Source organism: Balaenoptera ricei, chromosome 5 (assembly GCF_028023285.1).
Source record: "Balaenoptera ricei isolate mBalRic1 chromosome 5, mBalRic1.hap2, whole genome shotgun sequence".
NCBI classification, from domain to species: domain Eukaryota; kingdom Metazoa; phylum Chordata; class Mammalia; order Artiodactyla; family Balaenopteridae; genus Balaenoptera; species Balaenoptera ricei.
In genome coordinates, this window is record NC_082643.1 from 92,612,307 (window position 1) to 92,639,648 (window position 27,342).

At 38.0% G+C, this 27,342-nt stretch overlaps 1 long non-coding RNA gene across 2 annotated transcripts in view; it reads left to right on the top strand.

Moving 5' to 3' along the window:
* Window positions 1-866: 866 nt before the first annotated feature.
* The window catches only part of LOC132366014 (uncharacterized), an 82,549-nt gene continuing 56,073 nt past the window's right edge, over window positions 867-27,342 (top strand). For both annotated transcript variants that reach the window (XR_009503331.1, XR_009503330.1), the window contains exon 1: window positions 867-970. This is a non-coding gene — a long non-coding RNA (uncharacterized LOC132366014). The remainder of the gene's footprint in view (window positions 971-27,342) is intronic.

Below are 27,342 nucleotides of genomic sequence, written 5' to 3' on the forward strand. Positions count from 1 at the left end.
GGGAGTGGGACCCATTACCCTTGTCATATAATGTAACTTAATCATGAACATAACACCAGGGGGAAGAGATTATGGGGCCATATTGGAACTCTGCTTACCATAGTCTCTATAAGATATGTTGGGGACACTAAGCGTAATGACTTGAAAGAAACACGTAAAAGGAATCCACAGGGTTCTAACCTCAAGTTGGTGCAGAGATAAATAAGCAAACAAACACACACACACACACTTACAATTAAACATGGGGTGATAAGTGCAAAAATAGAAGCATGTATAAGGCACCATGGTAGTTCAGAATAAGGAGCCCCCAGTTCTTTCTGCAAAGGGAAAAATCAGAGAAAGCTTCCTAGGAGAGGTATTTCTTGAAGGATGAATAAGATTAATAAAATAAACAAATACAGAACAGATACACAAAGTGAGGAATGATGATCAACAGATAAATACCTTTGACATTTGCGTAATAGTATATATATATAACATAGTTTGATATTTTATTCATTTTGGACTTTTGCATTTATTTTTTTAAAGATTGCATTATAACATTACTTACCTTGATTACTGATTTTTTTTTTTTTGACGTCTTCTTAAATTCCACATCTGAGGCAAAAGCCTCACCCTCCTCAAACTAGTCCTATCCCTGAGCATCAAATAATAGAAATATGCAGGGAACTGCAATTATTAGGGTATTGCTGAAGTACAAGGAAAGAGTAGGAGAATTGAAGGGAGGGAAGCTAGAAAAACTGGCTGGGGTAAGATGATGAAAGGTCTTGTTTGTTCTCTGAAGATAATCTCCAAAGACTTTACCCTGAGGATCACAGGGATGAGTCATGTTTTGAAACTGGAGAGTGACCAGATGAGACTGTCATTTAGAAAAGATGACACTGACAAAACCATGGAGGCTAGTTTGGAGACGTTTGTTATTTTCTGTTGAAAGAGAACAATTAGGAGGCTACTGTAGTGGTCACCCGAGGTAAGTAATTATACTTATGTTATCCATAGTATTTGGCTCACTGAAAAGTATTTTAATTTGGGGATTCACCGGCAGAAACTGAGAATTTCTTTTTGCAGAGCATGTTAGATGGCTCTTTTGACTCTCTAAATGGTAGACCTTTCGTTAACGTGATTTTTTTAATGGCAATCGCATTTATGGCTGAAGCATTTCTGTAACTATATGCAGCTTATTTCACCTGAGAATTTTTTTAAAAAACATCCTTATTGGAGTATGATTACTTTACAATGTTGTGTTACTTGCTGCTGTATAACAAAGTGAATCAGCTATACGTATACATATATCCCCATATCCCCTCCCTGTTGCATCTCCCTCCCACCCTCCCTATCCCACCCTGCTAGGTGGACACATAGCCCCGAGCTGATCTCCCTGTGCTATGCGGCTGCTTCCCACTAGCTATCTATTTTACATTTTGTAGTGTGTATATGTCCATGCCACTCTCGTCACCTGAGAAATTTTTTTGCTAAGATGCAATGTTCTGATATGTGATGCCAGAATTGAGTCTGAGCCTATAGTTTTTATTGCATTTATATGCAGTGATGTTATGTTGGGAGTTAGGCACATGAATTCTTACCATAAAGAATTGAACAACCCAGCTTTATAATTGCTTCAGGGTCATCGATTGCCTATTTTGTCTCTATTCAAAGTACCCAAAGGAAATCTTCCTACGGCCATTGAAGATATAGGAGTCTGCAGATGGAGACCATAACTATATAGTGTTGGCTGTGTATTGAATATACAACTAGTGAAAACTGATTCAAGGAAGGGAGCCAGGATTACAATTGGATGCTTGATTGGAAGGGCTGATATAACAAAGAGGCCAATCTATAAAAGACTATTTTACATAGTAAAGAGGTGGTATTTTTTAAAAAAGTATTTACTGTCTTGCAAGATTCTAAATATGCACAACACAAATGCCAATAAGATCATATAGCCCTTTATATGTCAACTTTATTTAATATCTCTAATACCAGTCCCTATCCCACATCACCATATTTTCAGAATTTTTTTCTTACAAACTACGTCATGACACCAGCCCCAAATTGTTTTCTTGTTTGTTGATAAAAATTGAAGACACCAGGAAGCTTTACTTAAATTGCGGTTTTTCTTTTTCTTTTTATATTTATTTATTTATTTGGCTGCACCGGGTTAGTTGCCGCATGTGGGATCTTTAGTTGCAGCATGTGGGATCTAGTTCCCTGACCAGGGATCGAACCTGGGCCCCCTGCATTGGGAGCATGGAGTCTTAGCCCCTGGACCATCAGGGAAGTCCAAGGGTTTTCCTTTTTCAATTATAACAGGATTTAACTTTTTTAGTGTTTCTTGTCGCATAGAATAACCATCAGTTAACTAGAAAATGCCATGATTGATTCTTGAAATTAGGGACAGAGGTTTTAATTTTAGGGTTAATTGGAAACTTTTGGAAACAAAAGTAAACTCCCAAAATCAAACCAAAAATTTTAGCTTCCTTGAAGCTTGTAGTATATATCACTGAACTGACATGTTATAAAGTTTTGTGAATGCTCTGAGCATGCAAATAAAGAGATATAGTCCCAAAAGAAAATTGACCAGAGATTTAAGCAGGATGCTTCCATAGTTGGCACCATTTCAGCAGCTCCAAAAATATCTTCCCGTCTCCAGAATGTACTCCATCCTTAAAATCCCACTACACATGACACGATTTTTTATTCCATAGTAGAATTTGAAAAAACAAGGTTGAAAACATAAATCTTCCTAATAGAGCTTACATTTTAATTAAATTTTTATTAAAGTAAAAATTACTGATAGCTGAGCTTTTCTTAGGAGACCACTGTGATAAGAGAAGAGTCCTGATATCCTGAATGGGAGGATGCCTTTTTGGAGGGAAAGGAAGGGAATAGAAAAGGAGACATATTGGTCACGGTCCCATTTTACCTTTACCCATTGTACTTAACAACAGGCATAAAATCTAAGTTTCAACTGAAAATGAAATAAGAAGATTTGCTGAAAACTTCAAACAATACAAAAGTGTATAAAGCGCAATGCTTACACTCTACTGCGGATCACCAGTTTCTTAGACCTCTCTCCAGAAGCAACTTGTTAGGAAATGTTGAAGTTTATTTCCCCAGAAATACTTGAATATACAAACATATATGCATATATGATATACTAGTATACATAGGGTGTATACATATGTGTGCATTGTGTGTGTGTTTTATTCTCTTTAGTTACCTAAATGAAAATAGAAAAGTGCCTTACTTCTCCTAACAATGTGTCTTCAAGATTACTCCTTATCAGCCTACACAGACAAGCTCATTCTCTTTAGTATCTGCAAAGCTAGGGTTTCTCAATCTTGGCACTACGGATATTTGGGGCCAGATAGTTCTTTGATGTGGAGGCTGGTCATGTGAATTGTAGGATGTTAGCAGCATCTCTGGCCTAAACACACTAGTGACAGTAGCACCTTCCCAGTCATAAAACCCAAAACTATCTCCAGAAATTGCCAAATGTTCCCTGAGGTGCAAAATTGCCCTTGGTTGAGACATGTGGCTTTAGGGGCCCCTATTATATAAATATGTACTCCCTTTCGATAAATATTTAGGTTGTTCTCAATTTTTGAAATCACACAAAAAATGCTGCACTGAACATTCCAAATTCATCGTCTCTGAGTACATGTATAAGCCTATCTGTAGAATAAATTCCTAGATGAATTCACGTGTCAAAGAGGATGGGTAATTTACATTTTTATGGATATTGTCAAATTGCCCTTCTTTTACACCTATTTTGCCTTAGAACTACTCTGTCAGAATTACTTGCTGATCTCTGGGTAGGGAAGAGGATGCTCAATAAATGTTTATATCAGATATTCAAAAGCTCTAAAGACAATGAGAGCAGCAGTCAATTGCATTGACCAAGGCTATGCTGGAGAAGAAGATGACATGTCAAATGTTTAGGGGAGCCTGGGAGAGGAGGAAAGGCAGACAATTAAGAGAGGATGAGAAAGCAAACATTTATCGCATGTCTTCTATGTGCAGGTGCTGTAATACGCACTTTACGTATGTTACCTCTAGGGTGTTAGGAATTATCATTATGGCCCCTGCAGGGATTGGCTTGGGTCTCTGGGAGTGGACCCAAACCAGGTGAACAGGCTTAAGTAGTAAACACTGCCAACATCAGTGCAAGTGCTGTGTCCCTTGTGCAGAGATAAGAACCAACTTCTCAACAGCCTGAAGATAGACTGTTTCATAGCAGATATATTTCATTGAAATAGTCCATTCCTCCAGCCCTTCCAAGAGTCCTATGATAGATGCTTATGTCATATTTTAATCCCCAAATCACAAACTAGTGGCTAAAATGTGGGATTGGCTCACAGACATGGTTTGGTTGTCTCCTACGTTATTATACAAAAATTGAGCCAACATTTAAAAATCAAGAGATGTTACAGAAAATCTTGAGTTCTGGTTTTTCTTTTTAAAGGGTAAAAACCTCCAACAGTGGGTAGGCATTCCACCTGGCAACAACAGGCATTAGATGAGGGAGTAGCAGATGCCTCTTAAGACAGGACATTTGCTCTCCAGTTTATCCTAGTCTCCATCACTCCCTAATGCCTCCTTGACGTAAAGGTGTAGGCTCAGCTGCTATTGAAACAATAACCCTGATATATATCTTCCAGTTGAGAAGCTCCTTATTGTAAACATTCTTTAAATCACAGTGAAAGGAAAGTTTGAAGGGAGACACAAGCAACAAGAAAAATAGTAAAGACGATAAGCCCAGATCAATGGTTCTCAAATCTGTCTGCACATTAGAATCACCTTAAAAGGCTTTTAAAAATTATGAAGGCCTGAATCTCACCTTCACTGATTTGAGAAGAATCCCAGGCATCAGTAGTTTTAAAAAGTATTCAACTGATACTAATGTAGAGAAAATATATACATATCTTAGTCCTAAATTAGGTCACTGGGTAACCTGGCACCTATAAGTACTTCAGCTTTGGATTACCTATCCCAAGCCAATCACTTTAACCACATTGCTTATACAGCTGTCATTTAGTAAACCAGTATAGTTACATTCAAAGCAAAGCACACTTCAGGACATAATAGACACTAAGTAAACTTAAGTAATTTTTTACTCACCTTGAGCCTGGGTGGGTCACGGCTCCTCTTTTCTCCCATTTTATCGGACTAACCCAGTCCATCTTATCTTCAGCGTACCATATTAATTCCTCTTTACTGTGCCCTGTCTTCCTCTCATTAACAATTCCGGTTTTCAAATGAAAAAACTGGATCTTAGCGGGCTCAGTCAACTTAGTGAAGATTATTCTCCTGGTAAAGGGCAGACTTAAGACTCAACTCACATTTTTCTGATTCCAAAAATCCACGCTCTTTCCAACCATACACATTTGCTCCCCAGTACTGTTTGTTCCTGTTCCTCTTATTTTTGAAAGCCCTCTGAATGGAAAGAAAGCCTTTTATTTCACAATGAGAAAAGAAGTTTGAGAGAAAATGCCTCTGAAGGGGGTAAAGTAATAAAATAAAACCACACTGATGTAGAAATGACTAATGGTAGATCCTTTCATGAGAATTATTACAACATTATTTTTCACTGGTTCAAGAGTTTTTACATGCTCGTTGGAAAAATATTTGGAAAATAGATAAAAAATAGAGGGAAGACATTTACTAGAGAATTATCCCTCTTGAAAACCACTCTTAATATTTCAATGTGTTTTTTTTTCTCATCCATTTATCTCAAAATTGAGATCAAATGATAGATATAATTTTCTCTCCCAATTCATCACCTAGTATTGTGTACTGACTATTTCACCAATTCACTGAAAAGTCTTTGAGTCTTTGAAAGATTTCTAATGGTTGCAAAATATCTTGTGGTGAAGAGCCACTATAATTTATTTAACCAGTTTTAGCAGAGAATGCTAGAGATGGATCTTGAAAGATGTGAGGGTATTTTACTAATGGACAGGGGAACACAGGGGCTTGTATGCTAGCTTTATGTCAATATGCATTGACCTGGTTTGCTTCCCAAGAACCACAGCCGTGACTGCCCTGTGCTCAGGGTTGATTATTTGATTTGGATTTGAACTGAATCCAAACTGGAGAGTTTAGATTATGATGGTCTTTCAAGGGAGAAAGGTCAACCTTAAAATAGAGAAAAAGGGAGGAAACAGAATAAAGGGGGATTATTTTATTAAGTTGGAAATGCATAGGTGTTTTCCTTTACTTTGAAAACAACTCTAAGAAGACAGCACTTTTTAACGGGGCACACATTGAGAAATAGAAAATGAATCTGGCATTTGAATATCTTACTTTTTTTTTTTTTAAGCATTTCTTTTTCTTTTTTAAATTAATTAAATTTATTGGCTACATTGGGTCTTCGTTGCTGTGTGCGGGCTTTCTCTAGTTGTGGCGAGCGGGGGCTACTCTTCCTTGCGGTGCGTGGGCTTCTCACTGTGGTGGCTTCTCTTGTTGTGGAGCACGGGCCCTAGGCGCGCGGGCTTCAGTAGCTGTGGCACGCGGGCTCAGTAGTTGTGGCTCGCGGGCTCTAGAGCGCAGGCTCAGTAGTTGTGGCGCACGGGCTTAGCTGCTCTGCGGCATGTGGGATCTTCCCAGACCAGGGCTCAAACCCGTGTCTCCTGTGTTGGCAGGCGGATTCTTAACAACTGCACCACCAGGGAAGCCTCTGAATATCTTACTTCTTAAACTAGCACTGTCACTAATTGATTATGAGATTTTAAACTTTAACATTTAAGCATTATTCATTGGATATATATACTGTGCATAACACTAGACATTTAGGATATAATGATGGCCAAGAGAGACACATAATTCATCTTCTGGTTGACTTGGAAGATAAAATAACATTATTATGCAAAGTGACTTTCTCATTTATAAAATGAAGGGATTTCTGTGGCCTCTTTCAGTAATAAACTATTATTTTCTCACCTTATTCATTAATTTAAGAAACATTTATGAAATGACTGCTGTGTTGCATGCATTTTGCTAGTTGTTGCTGATGCAAAGTTACTTGCTCTTAAGGAACACACTGTGCAGTGAAAGTAGGTAATAGAAGCATAATTTACAATAAAGTGCAATGGCTTGCCATTATGGAAGTATGCACTGGGTGATTAGGGTCACATACCGGAAGCATCTGTTTTTCTGAGAGAGAATGGAAAGTCTGGGACAGTGTAGAAGAGGGGAAGAAAATGAGTTTTTATAACACAGGAGCGAAAGCTTTCGTGCATAAAATCTGGGAAGGGAAGTGTAGCACATACAGCACCACAAGAGTATGAGAGGATATTCTATACTCAGAAAATGATTGAAATATAAGGTGTGTTTATTAATCTATCCATTCTACAAACATTTATCGCACATATAGAGTGCTGGGGTACTGTGCTGAGCCAGGGGAATAAAATGACGTTCAACAGCAATGTGGGTCCCGATTTCAGAGGGCTTCAAGTTGATTGGTGGAGACACACAATAGACACATAATCACACAGATAAATATATAATTACAAGTAGTTACAAGGGCTATGAGGGAAAACCCTCAGAGTCACCCCAGTAGGCTTAAGAAGTTTAAGAATCATCTTATGAGAGGGTGCAAAACATTCAAAGTAGTAGAAATAATATGTCCAAAATATCTCTTAAAGAAGGTTGGACGTGGTGATTTGGTGAGATGTATAGTGTCACGTGGCTGAAGTATGCAGGACAAGGGGATTTGTTCATGGTGAATTTGAAGCAGAGACTTAGGCCAAGTCCCAAGGGCCATCTTGGGCCATGATGATAGGTACTTACTGAAGTCTTTGATTATGCTTTACCTTTAATAATGTGGTCTTCAAGTCCTATATTATCTGGTCTCTACCTAGTCCCCAAGTTTCTTCTTTTACTGTGTTTCTCCTCCTAAGTGAACCTCTGGAAACTTCTACCAGTTATTTCCTTTATAGGAACTGCTCTTCCCCAATTCCCATGGTTATCATGGTACTCCCAGCCTCAGCTCACACTCCCAGCCTCATCACAGATGCTGACTTCTGGTGACTGGTTTTAGGAATCCACACAATCCAAGATAGACCAATCAAAGTACCCCTCGCTTCAAACCAGAGTATATGGGTCAAGGGTTTTTTCAATAATTTTGTTCCTGAATCATTAGTCTTTATTTAAAATTGCAAAGGATATGTGATAACTCACACCATGAGTTACACTGAGTGCTAGTTATACCATTAAAAAAATTGTTTTCACTAACAACTTGAGCAGAGAAATAGTACAGGATCTTCTGAGCCTTCATAATTGTGTCTGGAGTGTACCTGGAACAAATGGTATTTCCTGTAGACAAAAATGTCCAAGAGAAAAATGTCACCCACATCCACACCACACTGCATATTTATGGGTTAGCCTAAAGGAGGGTGGAAAAGATCTGACATCTGTAAGTAAAAAATACTTTATCAGGGAATCTCTGGACCCAGGAGCAGGCAAAGGAAGTATGAATTCCATGGGTCAGGTTTGCACTCTGACATCTCTGGGAATAGCCTTGAGGAGTCTCTACATACTGGGGTCACCAATACCAATGACCTTGGCATTTTTCTGTAAACTGTCTCAGTCAAGTACACTGCTGAACCTCAAGAAAAGAAGAGAGAGAAAATTTTTTTCTTCTTCACTTAATAAAAAGAGGCACACGCCCATACCAGCACTTTACAGCAAAAGAGGGCATAGAAGACTCAGGAATTTTAGTAATTCAAGCACCAGTAACTTGCAAAACACATACATCATCCCATTGATGGAGATTATCTTTCCTGGGGCGTTTGGGGTTCTCTGATGGAGTGGTCATTCTAGAAGGAAACAAAAGCTTCTTATAAAACATGTCTAGAGAAAATTTCTCCTCCAAGAAGGCTATTTTCTCAAACCAAGTGTGAAGAGGACATATACTTGGCTATCCCAAATACAGAGTAGAGAGGGGACAGATGTTATAGTCAGACCACTTTCACACTTCCTAAGAAGTGAGATTTGCCATCTGTAATGCTGTCTTAAGGTGTATGCTTCTAAAGGGAGATTTTGAATTATTACTCCATGAATGAATGAAATGCTAATTTGGAGGGGATGATGAGGAGAGATGTCAAAAAGGTATAGCACATAAAAAGCTCCAAATGAGTGTGTGGTTAATTAAGTTTAGTAAAATTGTGTTAAACATGTGCAGGACTTTTCAGAGCCTTTAATAAATAAATTTATGTTGTGAATCTCAAAAAAAGTATAACCATACCATGATTTCCAAAGTTTACTTACCTAAGGAAAGCTTTTATTTTTCTACTCAGTTTCTTGAAGTTCTAATTCTTAAAATAATACCACTAAATACTAATTGAGCTTTAATATGTTCTAGGAACTGCTGTAATTGGTTTACACAAATTATTTAATACTCATGACAAGTCTAAGATGTAGAATCTATTACTCCTCTCATTTTACAGAGAGGAAAACTATGATTCTGTGTATTTAGCATCTTCCCCAAAGCACATTGCTTTTGTATGGAGATGCTTTGCTTTGAACCAAGGCAGTCTGACTCCAGAACTGTTGTTGTTAGTCACCTGATCTTGCCACCCGTAGTTCCTTAGAATAGCACGAAGAAAAGCTGGCAAAGAATATAGAACTCCCTAACAGTGCTTGCCTTCTATATGAATTGGTCTTTTATTACCTGGAGCTATGCTGTTTTAGAACATGTGATTTCCCTAAAAAATAGGGAAATAGGATTCATGACAATGAGTCATGTTTTAGAGGCATCCACCATTATTTCTACAAGGGAACTTACCAAACAATTTATTTTTAAAAGACAACATCTTAGAAAACCTTAGCCATGCTTTCCTGTTGTCCCTTACCTGGGGAGGTGGGTGGGTGGGTTTTTAATTAATTCCTTTTGAAAATGAATCTTTGGGGACTATACACACATTTACTACAACACAAAATCAAGAATACACCTGGATTCTTTCTAGGCTTTCCATCAATTTTAGATCACACTCTAGTCAGGACAAGCTTTGTCCTGAGATTCAGGAACTCTAGGAATTATTAAGTGGAATAAGAAGCATACTAGAATCTCCCCAAAAGCCTATCATTGACCTTTTCCTGATTCTATATTAAATCCCTGGCTTATAGATAGTTACAAACTTCCTGACTCAATTGGCACTAAGTCCTGGGAGACTAAGGTGTTCTTTGTGATACCTGGTGGGGTTACTTGGTTTGTATATCTGTCCCTTGTGATGTTTTTAATTGTATGGCACTGTAACCATTGATATAACTCATCCTGAACTTGGAAGAAGGTGGTGGGAGAAATCTGGGGGGAACGGATCTTCTTGAGAATATTATTGATGGAGAACATGTTGAGGGAGATATAATGGGTTAAAGTTAGGATTTCTCTTCATTCTTTCACTATACCACACTCTAGTTTTAATATTGGTAAAATCCTGAGAAGTAGATGCAATTCTTTTACGATAAGAAAAAAGTTAATTTGCTACTACATTGCCAGGTGAGGAAAGCGGGACTAATTTCAATCAGACACCCTCTGATGATCTAATATTAGATTTGGCATGCATAAACACAGCAGGGATTTCTGTACTTTATGATGCTGGACTCGTGTGAAAGGAGGCATGAACTTAGATGAGCTTTTTCTGGACACCCCTCACCCAAACCTCCAAGATATATTGACATCTAAGAAAACGCTTTGATTTAAAGATAGTTTTATATTTTACAAAGCAATTTTATGCATGATGACTTCATTGAATCTTCACAACACTCTATGATGGTTATTATTATTTCCCTATTTTGTGAATGAGGAAAGAGTATGAGAGAAGTTAAATAACTTGCCCAAGTCACAAGTTAATAAGCAAACGAACTTCAGACTTCAGAATTAGGTCCCTGTCTGGCACTCCTTTTCCTATACCTTCCATTAACAGTCCCAAACTCACCAACATTCGGAGAAGTACAAACAAGGAAGCATCGTTTAAACCAGTAGAGATTCCACACTGACTATTAAATGATCACATGTATTTTTTATTATAATATTCAAATATGAAGGGAGATACGTGATTTGCTCTTCTCAAATTTGCCTGGTGGATTGAAAATCCAATATGGTTTGCTTGTAACAGAGTTTGAAAAGTTTCAGACCTTTCTATCTAATATTTCTACTACAAGTAAGCCATATTTTGTTAAAATGGAAAAAAGAAATTTTACGTACCAAGTTGTTTATTGATATTTATTTTTAATGATGACACAAAGTAAATATTTCTCAAAGACTATAGTGACTTAATGGTAGACAAAGCAATTGAATATTATGCAACCATTAAAATAACATTTACGAGATGCTTTTAATAATACGGAAAATTCTTTTTATGAAGATACAAGAAAAGTAGAATATACAAGTGTATATATTTGAGAAATAAGCATACAAAGGAAACAGAAGGAAATAACTGGAATCTCATCAGTATTTGGAATGATGGAATTGTGAGTAATAACATATGTATTCTTTTTTCTGCTTCTATGCATTTTGAAGGTTTTCCAAAATGACCATTTTTTCTTTGTAATTTAAAACCAATTTTTTAAAAGGTAAAAATGCATTTTTAAAAAATCAGATGAAAGCATTTGGTGCACTAGTATGATATTTTGGCTAGCATTTTTTCCTGAGATCAGGGAACCTGGCTGTGTTCAATTTGTAGGTTATGCTAACCGATCTCTAAAGGATCTTTCTGCATCTCTTTCCTATGATTATCAGACCAGAATGACTATTTACCATCTTTTGGCTAGCCACATGCAATTCTTCCTTCCTAAGAGCACCTTGATGTCCTTTCGGGGCAACTCTTCATTGTATATAGTCAGGGTGTGAGGTAGGGCTGCTTTTCCATTCTTTCTCCTCCTCTAGGTTACCCATATGCTGAGGCCTTGAATTTTGACCTAGTAGCTCTAGAAGAGAGTGTTAGGTAAAGATCATTTGATTTCCAGCTGGTCAGACATTTCCTGCTATGGAACTACTGCTGTGTTTCCTCCTAATACTTTGGAGCTCTTTTGATGCCTGTTCATTTGTAAGCCTAGTTCTCCAGCCTTCTATCAGTTCTGTGACTTCCTTCTTATCATTCACTTCCATTGAATTGATCTAGAATCGGGTTCCATTGCTTTGAATCCAGAATGCTGATTAATGCACACACTGACAACCATTCTGCATGGTGAGTATCAGCAAATACTTTCCTTCAGGTCCACAAAAGTTAGCAAGAAAACATTTCAGCATCCAAATAAAATTAAAATAAAGACTAACTGCCGTAACATAACACCTCACCCAGAAGGACCTAGTGAAAACACCACAGGCCACAATATATCAATTCAAAACTTTAAAATGTTCTAATGTCGTAAACACGTTTTAGGCTTCCATATGATCTGAGAACTAATTCCCAGAGTAGCCATGAATGGGTGGGCTCAGAGAGATTAAAATGTCATTTTCCAATTTGAAGCAGAATGCTGCAGTACATTGCAGGGTTCTTGATTATCTTATGCTCCTAGATGCGGGTTTGTTTTTGTTTTTTTTTTTTTTTTCTGGTTGTTAACACTAGCTGTTCTTCAAGAATTTTGTTGAGAAGGACATAGACTTTGGCCAGTTTAAGCTCAGTGTTCTGAAGATAACCTGCTAATGCTCCAATTCCTTTGTAATTAAAATATTCCTGGAGTGGTGCATTGGATTTGTCATAACTCTCTCCTGACAGCGGAGCCAAGCAGAAAACCCAAGACTGTTTCCTACAGTCTTTTACATAATAACATTCCCCAGGATAGACACTCACCTGCTTCAAGCAGCTTTAACTCAATGAGGCAAGCGTTCTCTTACAGGGTCCAGAAACCAAAGCAGCTTTTAAAACAGGAAGCTGACACAATTGGCTTTGAGTTCTGTCCTAAAGAGATATTTTGTCAGCTTTGGTTCTATTTGCTTAGCTAGTGGGTTAACCAAGATAAAAAGTTTGACATGCAAATAGATTTCCTCAAAAGAATACAAACAAAGCCACCATCCCTTCAAAAACAGCAGTGAGGCAGGAGGCTCCTGGTTGTGATGGGGTCTGGAGAGCTTGCGTTTGTTTCCCCCTGTATAGATCATTAGTCTCTCTCCCTCCCTCCATCCCTTCTCCTCTCCCAGCTTACCTGGGGTGAGGAGGGCAGGAGGTGCTGCCAGGTCTCCTGAAGAGGTGACAGCAGGAGGATGACACAGCATATTTAGGACTCCGGAAAATCAAGAGCCTCTGCTTCCGTTTTAGATCTGAAGTAATGCCTTCTGTGTTTCCACTTATAATGCTGTCTAGTCCCAGACGTAAAACCTTTCCTCCTAACTTCTTCCCAGCCATGCCAATTCTCTCCTCCAAAGCCTGGGCAGTGTCTCCTCATCCCTTTTGTCAGCTGAAGACTGTATTACTGAACTTCAGCGGTCATAAGATGAGCTCAACCTGCCTTTCTCCACCTTCCTTTGCCCTCAGCTGGCTAGTACTGCTTCAGGCACTAATTCTCTTCCCTGCCCTGGTTCTCCTGCCTTCAGACACCCTTTTGCTTAGGTGCCCTTTCTGGTTCTACTCACTAAAGTTAAACTTTTCTCATGTCCTCTTTTTTTTTGCATCAATTCTTTGTTTTTACTATCCTTCCTAGGGACCAGGTATTATAAGCACTGAAATACAACAGTGATGTAGAAACACATGGTCCCTGTTCTCAGAGCTTACCATTTAGTAGAGAAACAGAAAATGAATTACAGTGCATAGAATAAGTGGTGGATGAAGACGAGCGCTATGGGGATAATGTCATGGCTCTTCGCATTACATTGTTGGGATGGGGGGATGTCTTCCTTGATAAAGTAAGAGCTAAATGAGCGGGGAGATTAAGTAGGAGTCGGCTAGGTGAAGTAGGTGAGTCTAACAAACCAAGGAAACAGGTTTTTTTGTTCTTATTTTTGTCAATTGTGTAGTTAATGCATACATATCGTGAACTTTTTGGAAAACAGAAAATGATAAAGAAGGGACAAAAACAATTATCTTAAGTCCTTATCACTCAGATATGAACCATGAACATTATGGCACCTTTTCTTCTTATCTTGGGTGTGGGTGTATCGGGGGATGAGGAAGTAATGAAGAAATGAGCTAGATTTTGTATTTTTCAAATTATTTACTGAATATACAATTATAAATACTGCTTTTTTTTTTCACTTAAAATTGTACTGTAAACTTTGTTTCGCTCCATTAAAGCTTTCAAAAATATCATTTAAATGGCTCATTTAGTCTTTCTACACGAGTCCCTCCTGGTTCCTCTCCCTCGTGTGGTCACACCAGTAATCCCTCTTGTTCATGCCTCCAAACCAGACTTGCCTTCTTAGCACTCCCTAGGAATTGATAATATTGGTCACACTTGTAATCCCCATCGTTCGTGTGAATTCAGAATGGCCCAGTGCCCCCAAAATGGTTAGATCAAAGGTGCCTAAACCTAGGGCATTCCAGGTATCAATTCACTGCCTTTGGGACTCTCTTCTGTGTGTGGTCACTAAGTGTTTCTGACGAATCTATCAGTTGATGTTCCTTTAAAACATAAACAAGAATCCAAAGCCAACACACCTTGGCTAAATCTACTCTGAACCTTATTTTCCTCCTTTCATTGGGCAACATCTCAGTCTGTCACACTGTGAATTATTGATTTTGCCAGTCATCATTTGCCCTGGAACTTTCCCTTTAATCAGGGTTAGGGAAGGGGTTAGGACATCATGTGCCTGATATTGATAGCTTCCCTTGCTGAAATAGTTAATTCATAGACAACTGCTCTGCAAATCCCTGCAAGGAAGCCACCATTATCACATCTGTATTTCCCCCTGTCATTATTATTATCACCATCGTCAACATTATCATTATTATTGATACCATTCACAGTACGCTCCCTATACACCAGTCATTGTGCTTAGTGAGTTACTCATGTTATTGAAATTTCAAAATAACCACGTGAGATAAGTGATATTTGCATGCCTATTTCCAAGAATTAAGAAAAAAAAAAATAGTTAGTAAATGCCTGGGCTAATGATTGAACCAGATTTATCTGATTCTGGAGTGTGGTGTGTGACCTTAGGAGAGAAAGAACATGAGAAGGGGTGTGTGTGTGGTGGTGGGGCAAGTGTGTGTGTGTTTGAGAGAGAGAGAAGGCAGAGAGAAGGAAATTGGGAGAAGCATAGTTAGAAAAGAGAAAGACTAGAGAATATCGTCACATTCGGTGTATTTGAGAGAGCTCATTAGCCTTTACGTTTCTTACTTCACAAAGGCCATTAGGCAAAAGCCTAATGTCTGTATTGGCACTGAGAACCCAAAGAATTCTATGGAAAAGGAAGATGTTATTCATTTGCACTCATGGATTCTATTTCTCCACACATATTACTATTATACTGGTTGCTCTCTTCTCTCTACTAAATACAGGTCTTTCTGATAGTTTTCCTTCCAGCCTCATTTAGTCCTGGAATCAAATGGAAGTCCAAGCTGCTGTATTTTAAGCTTAGATGGGTGATGATACAGTCAGTTGGCCAATGGATTTCTTGAGGTATAGTCACATACTTTTATTTCTATTTACTTTTCTGTTTTCTTTTACTTTTCCTCCACCTCTATCATGGTACCAAATATACTAAGGAAAACATACAGATATCTAATTTTAATCATATTTAAAATTTTCTGTATGTTATGATGTGTTGATGTCTTAAAATACTTTTCTGGCTGGGAAGAGACTCCCCTTCAAGGGCTAGCCAATGCTTAGAGACAGCAAAGGGCCCAGCCTGGAGCTGACTTTGATATGCAAACTCACCAATCCAGAGCCAGACCTCCTCTATCTGATTCCTACAGCCCAGGAGGCAATATTCCTCTGCCTTAATCATCCCAAGGCCAAGTGCTAGGCAACTAGAGATCACTTCTCTAGCCCAAAGGCAGTCAAAACTATTCAATCTATCCAATCCTAAACTATTTACCCCTCCCTAACATGTCTTTCCTATGGAAATCCCAATAAAAGCCCTCAACCTATCCCCTGGTCCTGCTTCTGCTTCCTGAAACCTGATGTTCCTCCTGTAGCTCTTCAGTAATTCATGCCTCACTAGAGGAACTTTGAGTAACATTAAATCTTTCTTTCAATGAACTGACCTCTCCATATCATCACTCAGTCACCTTAAAAATTAAAACCTGGGCACAGAAAATGTTTAAGGTATGATATTTGTGGCAGATGTATTCTAAGGTGCCCCCATGGTCTCCATCTCCTGGTGTGCATGTCCTTGTGGAAGTGCATACCCTAAAGCATGAGCAGGACCTGTGACTTTCCTCTACCCAGTGGAATATGGCAAAGGTGATGGGATACCACTTTTACGATTATATTACATTATAAAAGATTCCGTCCTGCTGGGATGCTCATTCTTGAGACTCTTTTTTGCTGGCTTGGTGAAGTAAGTGGCCATGTTGGAGAAACCTTCATGGCAAAGAACTCTGGACAACCCCTAGTTGTTGAGGGCGGCCTCCAGCCCACAGCCAGCAAGGAGCTGGGGCCCTAAGTCCACCTCAAAGAAACAGATTCTGAGAACAACCTGAGTGAGTTTGGAAATGGATTCTTTTCATTTGAGTCTCCAGGTAAGAATGCAGCCCACTTGACATACCTTGAATGTAGTCTTGTGAGACCGTCAAGCAGAAGATTCTGCTAAGCCATTCTCAAGCTCTCACAGAAGCTATCAGAGAATGCATGTGTGTTCTTTTAAGCTGCTAAATTTGTGGTAATTTTTATGTAGCAATAGATAACTAAAAAAGCATTTGAGGGCCATCTCACTTGTCTTCCTTTCCTTCCTGATTCCTTCTAACAGAAGTCACCAGTAACCTCCATATCACCAGCATAGTGGATCCTATTGGTCTTTATATTACAGGTCCTCTCAGTGACATTCCCACCTACACCTTTTGAAACTGAGATCATTTGAAGCTTTAAACCCTTTCAATGACTCCTTGTCATCTACAGAATGATCCTAAATTCCTTAGTCTCCCCACGGCTTCCCTGAAACATCTCCAACCTACTGCTATAGCTTTAATTCCTGCCCTCTTTGTCTTACACTTGATAGGCATATACTGCTTAACTTCTTGAAGTTAACCACATTTACTATTCCGTTTCTTACGTTATTCATTTCACCCCTCTGTAAAAGCCTTCCCATATTTATTCTCCTAACTCTTATCTTATTTGTGTGTCATCTCTTCTCCTTTTCTGAATTTTAAGTATATTTAAGAGCTCCTCTTGTGTTGCTACAATGTATTATGAATTCATCTTCCATTAGTTCTTATCATATTAATCACCTATTTATATATAACTGCCTTTCACTATTAGACTAGAAGTACTTCTAGGGCAGAGCCTGTGTCTAATTTCCAATGTCATAAGGAGTGCTTGAGGAATAGAAGGTGTTCACCTGGACCGAACTTTGGTTGACCAGATTGATAGCAGGTATAAGTACAGTAGTATTTATGCTTAGTAGTAAGGTATGCTTAGCTCCTATAAAACGTTGAAACTTAGGATATTGCATAGAGAATTGGGAGAGATGGAAGTGAGGAGGCAGGGTACTATGGGAATCCATTGCTCCTAGCTGCCCCATTGGATTACTTTGCTGGAACCACTGTGGGTTTACACTTCTAGAGACTGCCTCTGAGGATTTGGTCAAAGCAGCTAATTACTGGTTATTAAATTCTTTCATATTCATGCCCCAACGTTGTTCAAGTTTCTCCAGTTATTTTAGCCACGTTTTCAGAAAGTCTTGCTACTTCTTTTAAATATATCAACCTAATGTGCATGAAGCAGTGGTGGAGGCGGTGGGTGGAGAGGTATGTGTGAGGGAGACTGACAGGGAGAAGAATCAGATAAAGACAAATGCATGCAGTCACACGTGAATCCATCGTAACGTTCCTGTCTAGCCACAGCTTGCTTGCTCTGAGTTCACCTCTCTGAAATGTACGCTGGAATGAAATTTGAAAGAAAAGTGAAGGGTACCAGGTGTGATTGGGGTTAGGCTAGGCATTGCAAAAGGTCCCTTACTGGTTGTCGACTGGAACAAGTCAAGGCTTAAATTTTCCCTTTTCATTTATCTTTAACGCAGGTTGAGTTTACAGATAATTAGAGAGTATCTTGGTTGTTTTCCTTTGATGTTTTCCTAGCTCATGGAAGACTGTGGTACACAAATAAAGAAAGCCAGGAACGAGAATTCTGCAGGTTCACTTTCTTTGCTTTTTACCCAGCCCTGAAATACAGCTAAGGCTCAGTCTCTTGGAACTTCAGAGCTAAATCCTGGTGTCAGCTCTGGGATGAAAGTTACTCCCAGTGAATTTTGGAAAAGGGAGAACCACAAATGCCAGGCCACTATTGAAGTTAACCCATGGGATGACGATGAAAGAAATACAAGGCAATAAGGTAGAGCAAAACCAGATTCTACATCTATTCTAAAACACTGTAAAATTGGGGCTACATGGAAATCTGTATTTGGGGAAAAATGCTACATGCATTTGATTCAGGCAGATATATTTAGTATAGACAGATGTATTGAAGGATATGTTTGATGAAGCCAGATATATAAGAGCAGTCAGATGCATATGTATCTTCCTTTCACTTGAAAGGAAATAGCAAAAGGTGAAAGTAAATATACATATAAATGCGCGTGGTGACCAAGGAGACACCAACATTTAGACATTTACAGATGAGGAAAACTCAGCTTTTCAGTACTAAACCTTACAATCTACAAATAGTGGATCAAAGAGAAATGCACAAAACCACTTACAGAAATTAGTAAATATTAGCCAGATTGGGAGTTCTGACCCCTGCCTTTTTATGTTTTCATTGTAATGTCTTAGATTCCTCTTCTATGCTTCTCTACTAATATTAGTTGTAAATGTTTAATTCCTTAGTTTAGCTTAACTTATTGTTTTATTTTAAGAAATAACATTTTATAACTATTTACAAATTTACAAATTTAATTTTTAAACACAATACCTATCTATTCTCATATTGAATCAGAAAACATTAAGAACAAGAGAAACAAGGAAAAAAACCTGTTGGGACCATGTTTTCATTCTACTCTGTGTCTTTGTTCTCTCTTTGCTGAAGTGAAGATCTGATCAATTTTTCACACACCATAAGTAATGCAGGGAGAATAAGGAGAAGGTAATTTATATGAACAAGCCCATGAATGAGTCATAGCCAATGTCTCCTGCTACCTCCACACCCCACTTTTAGTGCTGGGAATTGGAGGGAAGGAACAGCATAGAAAATTGACCATTTAGAACCATACCAAACCAGGAATAACACTCTACAAAATAGTAATGCGATACTTTACAAACTAATAAATACTAAATCCATTTCTTACCCCCTTCTCTTTCATATTTCCCTGGTGATGAGGACCATGACGTAGGCTGCCCTTACAGCAGAGCCAGGAGAGGCTGGCAGGAGTTTCTCTAAGTTAAGGAAATGTCTAGCAGAAATATAATTCCTTTTCTTATACAGCATGATATAAAAGTATATATGAATAAAGATATATTTTATTGGAATTGAACACTGTAATTCATCAGCATACGGCATGTGTGTTGTTATACTGGTAGCACTTGTCTATTAAACTATGAAATTCTCATTATCATTCTAGCTTTTATAGTTCTTTGAAATAAAAGTTCCAGAGCAAAATAATTTGGCTTTCAGAAGTGGCATGAGGGGGTTCGCAGGGGGAATAGAAGATATTGATCTGTGATTTTCAACTGTGGCTTTTTAGATGAATCTGTGGAGGTATTTACTAGTGCCAAGGTGGCAAGGTTTGAATCCCACCGCCAGAGACACACTGGGATGGGGATCCAGCATCAGCGTTTTTCAAAGTTCCCCAGGTGATTCTCATGTGAGCCAGGTTGACAAACCCTGGAACAGGAGAACCAAGGGGGCAGAGTGTGATGGACTCCTAGCATTGCCAAAGAAAGTCCTTTCCTGTGGCAAAATGGACTGAGGGCGTGTGAGTTGAATTCCATTAACAGTTCAAATCAGTCAACTTATGCATCATTGCTGTGGTTCTGTGCCGAGCACACTTTTCGATATAGCGCGTGGCTCCTTGTGTTGGTCAAACTACTGAGCAACTTTGGGCTGATTGTGTTAACACCAGAGATTTGGTTTCTGAGACACTTAGGTATTTCATTGTATCTGAATCAATGAAATGGCTTCCTAACTTAGCTCCTAGTCTCCTCTACGGTTGATCAGCACAATTCGTTTCCCAAAACCTGCTTAGTTCGGAGACCCTGAAACTTTGGGTTTAAAGATTGTAGGACAGATAAAACCACAAAAATCCAACTGAAACATTGCACCATGTGACAAAGACCTTCTGGCTTTCTTTTGGAGCTATCCATTGGAAACACTGTTATTAATTCTGTGGCCTAAATATTGTCTCAGTAGACACAATTTTGGACAACTCTTCACAATTTGACTAATTTTGGTTAACGTTTTGGAAGGAAGTGCTGGACCAGAAATTATTTCACACATTTTCAAAAGAAACTTTTGGGCTTCAAGTCATTTTGAGCTTGTATCACTGCCGCAGACCGGCTGCAGAAAGCTAGAAGTTCCTGGCGGTGAGGGGTAAGGAACTGAAAAGCACCAGTATGGGGTCAGAAGGGTCAAGACAACTGATGGTTGCAAGGCAAGTTTATTCAAAGAGCATGAATGTATATATAGGTTCAGCACGGAACGAACACTAGGCAACAAATCAGTAAACCTTGTATTTCCACATAATTCTGTCGCCACTATCTATGCGCCACTATCTATGCGCCATTATCTATGCGCCACTATCTATGCGCCACTATCTATGCGTCAGCATGCCTTATGGGCCGTTCTTTGGAGATACAGACTTCCCCCTCAGGGCAGCACGTCCTTCTTCTGGGGAACAACCAGGGGCTCTTAGATCCAGAGCAGGCACCTGGAACGAAACTGGCCGCAAGCCATTTTCCTTTTTTACGCTCAATACCGCAGCGTCAGGGGTGCATACCAAGAAAGAGACAAGCAGTTCTCCGGAAAGCAGAAAGCTGAATAAGCTTACAGCTTGGGGGCCACCACATATCACCATTCAGGATAAAGTGAAATAATCACGACTCTGAGCAAGTTTTGATGCTACGTGATCTATACATGTCATTTAGTCTCTTTGGGTATCTTCAGTGCAAAATAAGAGGGTAGGGTTATATTGAGATAACTCTAGATTTCTTTTAGCTCTAAAATAATGTACACCTATGCTACTATGGTCTTTTTAAGAAATAAAATTTATTTTATAACTGTTTTAGGTTTACAGAAAAATTGGGATGATAGTACAAAGAGTTCACGTGTTATTAACATCTTACAGACTATGGGATGTGCTTTAATTAATGAACAAATATCAATACATTGGTATTAACTAAAGCCAATAATTTATTCAGATTTCCTTAATTTTGACCTAATGCTCTTCTTCTGTTCCAGGAGTCCAACCAAGATGACACATTACATTTAGGAGTCACATCTCCTTCAGCTCCTCTTGGCTGTGACTTTTTTAAAATGTTCCTTGTTTTTTAATGATCTTGATAATTTAGAAGAGAGCTAGTCAAGTTCTTTGTAAAATGTTCCTCAGTTTTGTGTATTTTTCTCAGGATTAGATTGGGCTAATGAGTTTTGAGTGAATAGCATAGGTTCAAATAGACATTTCCAATCCATCCTATCAAGGGTACACACTATCAACATGACTTATCACTGTAGCTCTAGACCTTGATCACCTGCCTTAAGTAATATTTGTCAGGTTTCTCCACTGTAAAGTTACTTTTCCCTGCCCCTTCTCACACTCTCTCCTCTTTAAAAGGAGGTCACTGTGGGCAGCCCACACTGAAGGAGTGGGAAGCTATACTCCACCTTCTGGAGGGTGGACTAACTACATAAATTGTTTCGAATTCTGTGAAAGAGATTTGTCTCTTCTCCCCATTTATTTATCATTTATTTATATCAGTTTAGACCCATGGATATTTATTTTATACTTTAAGTTATAATCCACTATTACTTTATTTTGTTGTTCAAATTGTTCCGTCTTAGTCCAATAGGAGTTCTTTCACTGGGCTCTTGGGTCCCTTTCACATGTCCCCATCATTGATCACTGTGTGTGTGTTTAATTTCTGTCACTACCATATGTTCCTGGTCCGCCTTATATACTTCTGCCCTTGGAGAATCAAACATTTCTCCAAGGAATTCTGGCTCCAATTATTGGAGAATAGTAATAGAAACCAAGATCTGGGTTCTAGATGTACTTCTTGCTACTGGAATGCTGTTGCTTCTAGGCAAGCTCAGTTGTCAGAATGAGGAAATGTATGTTTGTGTATATTAACTTGTGTATACACAAATAGCTATAAATATTTCTGTGTCTAACCATCTGTATCTATATTAAGCTAAACACAAATTCATACTGATGTCTCTGACTCTAATCCCTTACAACATAGATCATTCTAGACTTTTCTTCTTGCCCACCTATAACCTCCCAGTCCAACAGTCAGAAACCTGGCTCCCAACATCTGCCATCCATTTATTTAATTGTTCAAGTATATATGTATTGCAGTATCAGAGCTGTTATCATACCCCCATGGGAAATAATGTTAACTAGAGTACAGAGCTTATGTATAATTTCTTTTGCCTTTAAACTTGGAGACTCCATGCACTTCCAAAGTTACTTAGATTAGATTAGCATCTTTTCCCCTCATCCCTTCAGTGAGGTTGTTTTATACATTTGTAATTAGATTGTTTTGTCACATTCTGCATGCCATTCTAGGATACTTCAGAATCCTAGATTTTTAAAAAAATTGTATGTATTAAGGTTTATTCTTTGTGATATAAAGATCATGATGTATTTTGATCCCTGTGTTTATGGGCTATTACTTGCACTTAAATGATTCATCAATAAATAAAATCATGTACATAAACACCCTTAATATATCTTCTAGTGATTTTCCAGAGAGTAAGACTTTCTAGAAATGCAGATCTCATGCATTGATGCTACCTGATCTACACATATCATTTAGTCTCTTTGGGTATCAGTATTCCTTAATGCAAAATTATATATATTATATGCTATAATTAAAATATATTGTATATAATTATATAATATATAATATATATACTATAATAACATACTATATACTATAATATGTTAATATATTATATTATAATATTAATAAAAATTTTATTATAATATAATAATTATATAATACTATTATTATATTAGTATAATAATTATATAATGATATAATACTATTATTATATTAGTATAATTGTAGTATTAAAATAATTATAATAATATAATTATAATATAATTATAATAATTATAATAATAGTATTATATTATTACATAATTATTATATTATGCTATAATATTAATGATATATATAATATAGTATATTAATAACTTTGAGACCCTCTTCCCAGCTTCCTGCATCTTAGAATCTAGGATCAGAAAGCCTCCCTTGCCGGATTACTGCGAGGGTGAGATGATCAAGTTTCCTGCTGGGATCTCTGGCTTTCTCCGTGGTTGCTTCTTTCTAACCTTTCCTTCCTCACTCAGCTCCAACCACCTTGGCCTCTTTGCTCTTGCTTGGATGGGTCAAGCCCATTCCTGCCTTAAGTCCTGAGCATTTGCTCCTCCCATTGCTGGAACTGTCCTTGCATTTTTATTTAACTTGTGCTGTGATTCCCTTCAGTTGTAAGCTCCAGTGCACTTGGTCACAAGGTCTTCCTGGTCACTTTTTGTCCAATAGCCTGTCTTCTCAGTCACTCTTTAATCTTTACCTGCTTTATTTTTCTTCATAGTACTTATTTATATCTGAAATTACATTGCATATTTATTACTTTACTTGTTACCTACTTCACTGAGATCTGAGTTCCCTGAGAAGAAGGATGTTGTCTTCCTCACTTTAATATTCCCTGGCTTATAACAACAATATATTAGGTGCTCAATAAATATTTATTGAATGAATAAGTAAATAAAATAATATAACGTGAGTACAACACTTAGCTCATAATAGTTATTTAACTGACAGTACCTTCTTTTGTCATTTATTCTAGAGAAGCACTTTTTCATTGTTACGACAATTGAACTGTATGTTCTGGGTGTTGTTTTTCCCCAGCCCAGGCCCTCATGCACTTGATAAGAGGCCATAGCATTTTTAAATGCCCCCTCTCTGTCATTAGTCATGCTGATTTCTTGGGTTCTAGGTATGCTCATGTGTCCAATTGTATCTGGAGTGTTTGACTTCCAAACACCAGCAGAAGCTACATCCCTGCATTTGCTTTTCACTCTCGGATCTCCAGCCTGTAACAGTGTCTCTCTCGGTGGTTATCATTTGCCAGGCAGGACTTAATGTTGCTCTCAACTAGAATGGAAGATATTCAGTCTGGTTTGACTTCCCCATTCTTCAAATGGAAAGGTCCTGCTATCACGGATTTTCTTTAAGATTTTGCAGACCAATAGTCTAAGATTGAGGTAGAGAATTGCCTGTCCTACTTTAAAGTTTAGTAAAGTGTACAATTGGGAAAAGTCTCTGACCAAGCTTGACCTTTCTCTGAATTGTCGAGGCCCAGGCACTCAGGACCGGGGGAGACATGGAATTCAACCTCTCATCACAGCCCTTTTGACAGACAGGATGAGAGGGTCTAATCGCAATGGGAAGGGTTTCAAAATGACGAGGAGCAGGGCAAGAGTCAAAAGACTGAGAAGGGAACTAACAATCATCAGGTATATATTGTGTACATGACACTACGCTGGGGTCTAAATCAGGAGCAGTTAAGTAGCTTTCAGAGCAATAAATGCCTAGCAGCTCACACACAATGCTGGCTTAGGGATATCTTACTGCTTTACCTCTTAAACCTTCCTATGGTCTGAATGTTTATGCCCCCCGTCAAAATTCATATGCTGAAACTTAACTCTGGTGGTGATGGTATTTAGGATGTACAGTCTTTGGAATGTGATTAGGTTCCCCTCACAAATGGAATCTCTGGTCACTTTACAGAAGTGACCAGAGAAAGCTCCCTTACCCCTTCCACCATGTGGGGTTACAGTGGGAAAGAAAAGAGGTTTCAGTGAAGCAGGCCATCACCAGGCACTGAATCTGATGGCAGCTTGATCTTGGATTTCCCAGCCTCCAATACTGTGAGAATTAAATGTTTGTTATTTAGAAGAAACTCAATTATGTTATTTTGTCATAGCAACCCAAGTTGACTAAGACAAGCCCTCTTTCTTGACTTTGTCTGGGATAGTGGCTCCCAAACTTTAGACATTTGGATATATTACCTGTACTACTTTGGTCATATCTGAGTACCATCTGTACTATTATTTATTTTAATTTTTTTTCTAAAACCAATTTACTTTTAAAAAATTATATCAATTTATTACAAAAGAAAATGTTACATTGTTTATAAAACCATTTTCTTTGACCTACAGAAAGTAACTATTAATTTAAAATTATTGCTGTATCACCTAAAATAATATCATATGTCACCAGTGGCCTGAGTCCCTACCATACTTGGAGAAAGACTAGAATCCTTTCTTCAACTTCAGACTATGTGAATGACAAGTTTGGGGTCTCAAGTTCTGTCTGACTTTGTTATGACACTTGATCACCCAGTTGGTCTGAACCACAACTTGTCTCTGCCCAATTCTATTTGCCTCTGACTCCGATTAATTACTAGGAATTTCCTCATCCCTAGCCAGTTCTGTGGACTAGTTTGAGTTCTATTTTTAGACTTGGTTCTAAAGTTAACACAGGTCTGATATTCTCTGCCACTGTAAAATGCAACCCTCCCACCCAGGGTTCCTTTTCTTCTTCCTTAAAGATTTAATTTCCCCACCAGAGCTAGGCATCTTTAGGTTTTCCCACCTGGCATATGGAAGTTACAAAGGAAAAAGAAAAGCAGAAATGAAATCATTCTTAAAATGTCAACTCTGAGCCAAATACAGTTCTAGATGCTCTATAAACCTGAACCCATTGAATACTTTCAAACCATTCACTGTTAATCCCCATTTTACAGGTAAGCAAAATGCACTAAAGAGAATGTAGGAAATTTGCAAAGGTAATGCTGCATTGGTAAAGCTGAGATGCAAACCAAGTTGCATCTGACAATAAAGTGTGTTCTTCTTCCAGTAAAAAACCTGTAGGAGAGAGTCCACTGACATTTCAAAGATATGATATGCAGAGTTGATAATCCCTCTTAAACTGACAAAAACTCAATCATTTTTGTGATTCAAATAGCTACAAAATATATGTGTTTCTGATTCAAGCTGCACTTAAGGTATGAGAAGACTGTTTTCAAAGAGTCATTTAATGTTCAAGAGCTTTATAAATAGGATCAGGTGACTCAAGGTGGCTAACTGTGGAGATCTATTTCTTGTTTCAGTCTTAAATGTGCTGAAATGATATCCAATTCATAATGCTACTATTGATATGCCCAGAGGGTAGAATCCTGTGACTACTCAATCTCATGTTCCCTCAGAGCAGAGGACTGAATAATCTTTCATTGTGTGAGGGCACCATAAGTCATTGGAACAGTTCTCTCTTTTTGGATATTTAGGTTGATTTCCTTTCTTTGATTATATGAATAATCATATTATTATTAGTTTTAAAGTTCAATTTGATAGGTAACAATGATATTTCATTTTTAAATTGATTTATTTTACAGTTTATGAGTTTAAAAGTGAGTGTGTGTATATATGAGACATTATTTATTTTACATTTTCAGTACATATAATTCTGCATTGCTCTATTTGTTTGGTTGCCTTTTTCTCATTGACTTGCTGGCTTCATGAAGACAGAGACCTTGTTTTTGCTGTCCAACGCTATATTCCCAGATTCCAGAATAGTACCAGGCACACAGAGAGGCACAATTAAATAACAGAGGTCCGTGGTGGTTTACCAAAGAATTATGTCAATAATGTTAATAGAACTTTCCTTGGAATGAAGAAGTTACAGGAACCAGTACAAAATTTGAATGTAAAGTGCATTTTTCCTGGTCAGACAAGTCATCCTGAGTTCAGGCTACATGATTTCTAGGTGTCATTTGGATCTTACATAGCAGACGTGGGTCTGAATGTCTCCTTTCTCACTGTAAACTTTTAACTAAACTATAGAGAAACATAGGAGTTTGACACTCCCCCTTTAGGCCTTTAAGTTTTGAATGACAAAATTCTCTAGAGAAGTAAGAAAGAAGCAAGTGAATAAATATTTGCTTAAAAATAAGGAAGTCCAAATTGCAAAAAGAATTTATGAGCTATGAAGAAGAAACAACTTAATAATGAGAAGCTGTTATATA